The sequence below is a fragment of the Acyrthosiphon pisum genome, chromosome A1 (assembly GCF_005508785.2).
Source record: "Acyrthosiphon pisum isolate AL4f chromosome A1, pea_aphid_22Mar2018_4r6ur, whole genome shotgun sequence".
Lineage (NCBI taxonomy): Eukaryota > Metazoa > Arthropoda > Insecta > Hemiptera > Aphididae > Acyrthosiphon > Acyrthosiphon pisum.
Genome location: NC_042494.1, coordinates 55,418,192 through 55,424,848, shown reverse-complemented (window position 1 = coordinate 55,424,848; position 6,657 = coordinate 55,418,192). Strand labels below are relative to the sequence as shown.

The window sequence follows — 6,657 nt, the reverse complement described above, 5'->3', positions numbered from 1 at the left end:
AACAAAATGTAAAAATGTTTTGAATAAAAATAAAGGATTAATGGTTTTAAAAGAAATTTCGAAAATACTTCAAGGTGACAGTGCTAATTTCGACTATTTATCTGTTCCAAATTATTCACCGGATATACTAGCAAATTTTAAATATGCTCCAATCACCAGTGTTGATGTCGAACGCAGTTTTTCATCATACAAGTACATTCTTACAGATCGCCGTCATAATTTCACGGAAATAAACATGGAGCATACTTTGATAACTTATTGTTTTTCAAATTAATAATTTACTACCTTCAATAAAATTGTTCATACTTTTTACCTATATATATATCAGTATATCAATTTAACGAAAAATTACATTTTTGTACTATATTATACATGTTAATTTTTGTTTGTGAAAAATGTAATAAAATTAATAAATAATTCGGTCTTTATTTATAACTTTAATAACTTCCTACTTACGTCGATAATATTATAGTGGACTGCGATTTCCAAACAATATTATTTATATTTTTATGTTTTTCGGTTATCTAGGGTTTATTAAGGCAAATTAAATAAACAATTTATGGTACAGAATAACATCCAGTAACTTTTCGAGTGTGAACGAGTAGGTATATATCTAACTTTTAATAATTTAAACATTTTAACTACCTATATGGACATTATTTTTAGACTACGTTTGAATGTTTGATACAAAAGTAGGATAATTGTAATACAAATTTATAAGCTGAGTGAAAATAGACAAATATTTTCACTTCAGATGTACAAATCGTAAATGTAACGTAAGAACATAGGTACAGCAATCACTGGTGAGATACTAGATATAATAATATTATTCAATAAAAAAAATATGGGTTTCCTTATTAGTTCATGCCTTGTTTAAGTACAATATATCTGTAATTACAATTAAAACAGTATTATTTCTAAAGATAGTAAATATTAAAATAGTTAAATTGTATTACAATTAATATTGTATTAATTTATGAATTGCAGTAGGTTGAATTAAATAGTTGATTGGTGTGAATACGTTCGTTGTTTTTGTTAATTTGTTTTTGACAATATACTGTATTACCATTGAGTACTCAGTGGTACTATTAAAGCTGACCGAGTTCCTCGTTTTTTTTTAATAAAACCGACGAACCGTATCCATTTTCTCGAAAATTGTGTCCAATTTTACCTCTGTTCTTGTTTGCTTTTTCCAATTAGTATGAAAAGTACTCAACATTTACTACACTTGACCAATATACCTACCAATTTGGCATTTTCTACATCAAGCCACCATTAATTATTTTTTAGACCGAAGAAAATGTTCTGCTCCAAAACGTGATGACATAAACATAATTTAAAACTACAAACACACTCACTCATATTATCATTGTAAAAGGTAGAAAATCTTTGAAAACTATATTACACTTAAATCATACATTAGATTTTATTGAATAGAAAATTAAATAATCATTTTGTATTTTTTAATATTATATAATCTAAACATACAAGGTGCTTAAAAAAATTGGAATCGCTTTAATTTCTGTTTGCATATATTTTTATACCTATAATTATAAACATAATATATATAGTGATAATAGATAAAATTTCTGCACATTTATTAGGTAAAATGTTTAATCATTTAATTTTAATTTTATCGTATTGTAGTTTATCAGTCCCATAACTCCTAATTAGTCTAATGACCGTTTCCAAACGGTTTTAACACTCTGTATAATATATTTCAGAATATTATGATAATTATTTACAGTATATTTTCGTCAACTAGTAAAAAGCTAATAAAACAAAATTATAACTACCGTGCAACAACAACACTATATACAGGTATAATATATGAAACATATATATATAAGCATTCTAATCTATTCTATATTGAATCAATTTTAATTAATCTAATTATATGAATTGATTAAATACAAATCATACAATCATAATATATTATAGGTTCCTATCTGTAATTAGATGCTTCACAATGTTTCTACTCAATTCTATTAAATACACAAAATACTAATAAGTAATAAATATAGGGAAAATAACTAATAACAATAAATAATACAACTAGTAATACACTACTAATACAACTAGTACTACCTATTACTAAACTAGGTTTATTTAACTGAATAAATTATAATTATAATGATTTTTGAAAATAAGTGTATTTTTTTTTTGAAAACTGAAAGAAGTATCTACCTAAGTGATGAATTAAATATAATATTATAAGTGTATATAATGTTACGGCCAATGTAGAATTGACAATAAATATTTTTGTATTATTCGAATAAAATAAATGTTTATTACTACCAAGTACCAGAAAAACCAATTCAAGGACAAATTTAATGCAGTAGAGCTAAACATAAAATATAATTATAAAACATTTTAGCTACCTACCTTTTTAAGGTTAATTGAGGTGTTATTTGCTGTAAGAAGTTATAAACCGTAAATTCGAAGTAGGTAGATACACCTATATTGATTTTTAATATCATATTATATTATATCTTATTTCAAACATTAAATTGGGTATGGAGTAAATAGGTAGGTATAAATCCATTAAATATTTACCACCTGCATTAAAGTGTTTTATTTTTAATTGAAACATAAAATTAATAACAAAAATAGTAGTAGGAATCTAAATAAAAAAAAAAAACAATTACATCCTAAATAAAATACAAATAAGGTTTAGTTTTAAAATATTTTATAGATACATTTGGTTTTATAATTATAAACATTAACTAATATGAAATAATTGTTAAAAAGCTGTGACGTTAAATTGAGTTGTATCATACAAAACTAAACGTAAATTAATAGGTATAATAACATCAGCACAGTGGGCTCAAACGCTATTTTAGCGGCTCAAAATTCCCGAAAATTTAACGAAAATATAATTACCTGAAACACAGACATAAATATAATGTATCTAAATATACAATTAAAAATATGTATCCATATATATATTTATATATGAATAATCATGATTATGAAATTTTACATTTCACTTAAGGAATATTATATATATATATATTTTTTGAATTTATTTGGAAATGGTATACTTTTGAACCTCTAAAATAGCGTTTTAGACCACTGTGCATCGGTAGGTAGGTATACGTTTTGTATAAAAAATGTAAATGTTTTTTCGTATCGTTAAATTCAAAAAACAATTCAGGATGGTCTGCGGGTTGACATGAGTTAATTAATATGGGAGGGTTCTGAGTAGCATAATATATTAAGTGAATATTGGTTTTAGAATAATATATTTCTGCTGGTATCCCGTTGTGCTCATTTACCTGAACGTCAGCACCCGATGTTCTATCGATTTATTTTATATCAGTCCCGCTTAAAAAAACGTCTAATGTATTAGGTACCTACCTACTTATATTTTCAGATAGGAAATAATATTACGCATTATATTTTGTTTTTTCGCCTTATTATTGATGGTTGAATTTGCCAAGATAAAATGGTCAACAATCAGAATAGAACTGTGACGTAATATATATTGCAAATTAAATCTGATTTACTGGATTGAAAAGTCAATTTTACCCACTGGTTTGCTCTAAAATGTTAAGACTACATAAAAAGTACAACTTCGTCATATTTACCTATATAAAATCATAAAAATTTGAAATATACATTTTATTAATAGGATTTTTAACGTAAAATGTTAAACACAGGGAAAACTGACATTACATCTAAAGTTGTAATTATTTAAAGAATGATTAGGTAAAGAAAATAAAAAAAAAAAATTTGCAAAATTTAATTTGACCTCGACGTGATTTGAACACGCAACCTTCTGATCTGGAGTCAGACGCGCTACCGTTGCGCCACGAAGTCATTGTAAATACAGAACTAAATATAAGAGCTTTAAGTAAATTGATTTATTTTAATGTGTAAATAACGATTGGTACTTAGGTATATCATAAATTTATAATCTATTTATTTTAATAAATAAAATATAATTATTAATAATTTTATTTTAAACCGTTAAGGAATGGTGGTGTTTGTTGACTAAAATGATATCCATACCTACATGTTATCTGTAACTTGTAAGAGAACAATTTATTAAATATTTAAATAGGTACCTACATTTTGTAAACAAATTATTTTATTTTCTCAGATTTTTAAGTAGGTAAAGGGTACGTTTGGCCAAATCTAACCTATCTATAGACTATCGTCTATCTGAGTATAGCAATACTGCCCTTTTTTAATACAGTTTAAATGTTTACAAAATTGTATTTTTAAATAAAACAGACCGATTTCAGTTATTTTGCTGTAAATAATTCAAATACTTACTATATACGTATGGAATTGCAAATTTTTGCTAATATATTATGACGTATATTATTTATATTCGCTAGGTATATAGTACTATATAATTAAGGCACATACCTACACGGTGAAATTTTCGAAATGTTCAAAATATTTAGATTAATTATGTAACTTACAGTTGTTGTATCATGCATAATAATATAAACATTATTAATATTAAAACCATTAACTAGATTAAGTAAACGTGTACCTATGTAATGTGTAACAATATTTCGTATTGAGTCTTAGTAAGTTATAGCAGATGTAGCAACAAAGAAACTAAGTTAAGCGATAATAATATATATAAGTGTAAAGTAATAGCCGATAGGACTAGACAAATGTGGGTCCTTTCGGAAGTGATAGCTTGATACGGTATTGCGGTCACTCAGTCACTGTGACCCTTTTGGAAAAAACTGCAGTAATGAAGTTTTATATTTTTAATTATTGTGTGTATTAATAGTGCAGTTACGTCGAAAGCGACAATAGTACAAAATATGTACAATACTAAGACAAACATATTATATAATTAATATATTGATTTGTTTTTGGTAAAAATATGTCAGTCAACTCAATCCTATATCTTACTAGTTAGTAGTTACTCGTTATTATACCAGACGAGTCATTTTGGTACCTACATCTAAAGAGTATAAGTAATTACTCTATGGTATAATATATAATATTATATTGACACTCTCAAAACGAAAATCTCAAAGTGAGTTCATAAATTAGCCGTGTTGCGCACAATGGCAGTTGTGTATCGTAAGAAGTGGCAAAAGTAATTTATATTCGAGTACAGTAAAAAAACAAAAGTGTACGACTCAATTGACCTCGACGTGATTTGAACACGCAACCTTCTGATCTGGAGTCAGACGCGCTACCGTTGCGCCACGAAGTCGACGAACGAAAGTGAGACCTTTGAGTGTAATAACTTATAAGTGAGCAATATGAGAGCACCGCCAACGGGGCAACCACTTTGGTTTTTGTAGAAATGCTGCAGAATATTATACTTACGAGGATGTCAGCTCAGTTTATTTTGTTTTCTCTCTCTAATACCCACGCGCAACTCGGAACATTTATTTACGTTCGCATTAATGAGTATAATCTTATTAATTTCTCAAATTAGAGTGAAATAACATATACAACTTAAAGGTAAGTTTATTATCGTCTAGGACATAAGCGTTTTATAATGTTTTAATTTTAAAGCGAGTTAGCAGTTAAGAGTATTTTAAAAAGTACTAACAATTTACAATTTTAAAATAATTATAACTCGATTTAAAATTAAAATATAATAAAACTATTAAATGCGTCTTATTACTTTTTATTAATTTAAAATTATTAAAGCTAAAATTAAAAAAAAAAAAAATCTATTAAAATAATTTGTATTTCTATTGTAAATCAGTAATTAATCATTATTTATTGGGGAAAAAGATATAAAGAAACATATTGAAACAAAAACTTTTTTAAATTTTAAAATTTTTGTGACAAAAAGAAATTGACCTCGACGTGATTTGAACACGCAACCTTCTGATCTGGAGTCAGACGCGCTACCGTTGCGCCACGAAGTCTTGTAGATAAGGTGAGCAAATTTAAAAATTTAAATTGAATTAATTTTTTATGATATGTTAATTTCAAATTAATAATTATAATTTACAAATACTAATAGGGCATACCATAAAAATAATTATTTAAACATGCGTTGATTGATAAAGTTAAAATAAAAATAAAATTCTACAATTAAAAATATTTACGTGTAATATTCTTCTACAGTTGTACCACCCGGTGTCCCAGTAGGTATAGGTACCATTTTGAAATATTAAAAAAAATAATAATATTGTAAAACCGGGTATGATGTCGACCTCTGCCGTACACATTTCCCCCACTTCACGCAATGAAAATTAAAATCAAAAATCAATACTTGGCGAATTATAATAAAATATATAATCAAACGAGTTGGGTATCTGAATAAAAAACAATATTCTGGGTTGGAGTATATTTAACGTTTAAAATAATTTTCTCGACCCACACCATCCATTATAAATTGACAGAGTACCTGATAAAAAATATGTCGATTAAGAGGACGTCTCACCCGCTTAATATGTTGTATCCGTCTTACACACGGGTATGGCAAAAACAGTTTTGGCGTGGGACATAACCGAAAAGGCTACAGTCATAACTAAGAAACGAAATTTTCACCACTTAAAAAGAAGAACTTTGGCTTGCAATATCGTTTTTATTTTTTCGATACCGGAACTTCAAAAAAAGTTATTAAAGTTTAAAAACAAATAATAATGGATTTTAAAACAATAATAACTTTTTTTCGTATAGGTAAGTGATATCAAAAAAATTAAAACGATATTGCAC

The 6,657-nt window shown here is 26.4% G+C and overlaps 3 non-coding genes across 3 annotated transcripts; all 3 read right to left on the bottom strand.

Annotated features, from left to right (window-relative positions):
* Positions 1-3,750: 3,750 nt before the first annotated feature.
* Positions 3,751-3,822, bottom strand: TRNAW-CCA. Its single transcript has one exon. It is a non-coding gene; the product is annotated as a tRNA-Trp (tRNA).
* Positions 3,823-5,119: 1,297 nt separating this feature from the next.
* Positions 5,120-5,191, bottom strand: TRNAW-CCA. The gene has a single exon. It is a non-coding gene; the product is annotated as a tRNA-Trp (tRNA).
* Positions 5,192-5,789: 598 nt separating this feature from the next.
* Positions 5,790-5,861, bottom strand: TRNAW-CCA. Its single transcript has one exon. It is a non-coding gene; the product is annotated as a tRNA-Trp (tRNA).
* Positions 5,862-6,657: the final 796 nt, after the last annotated feature.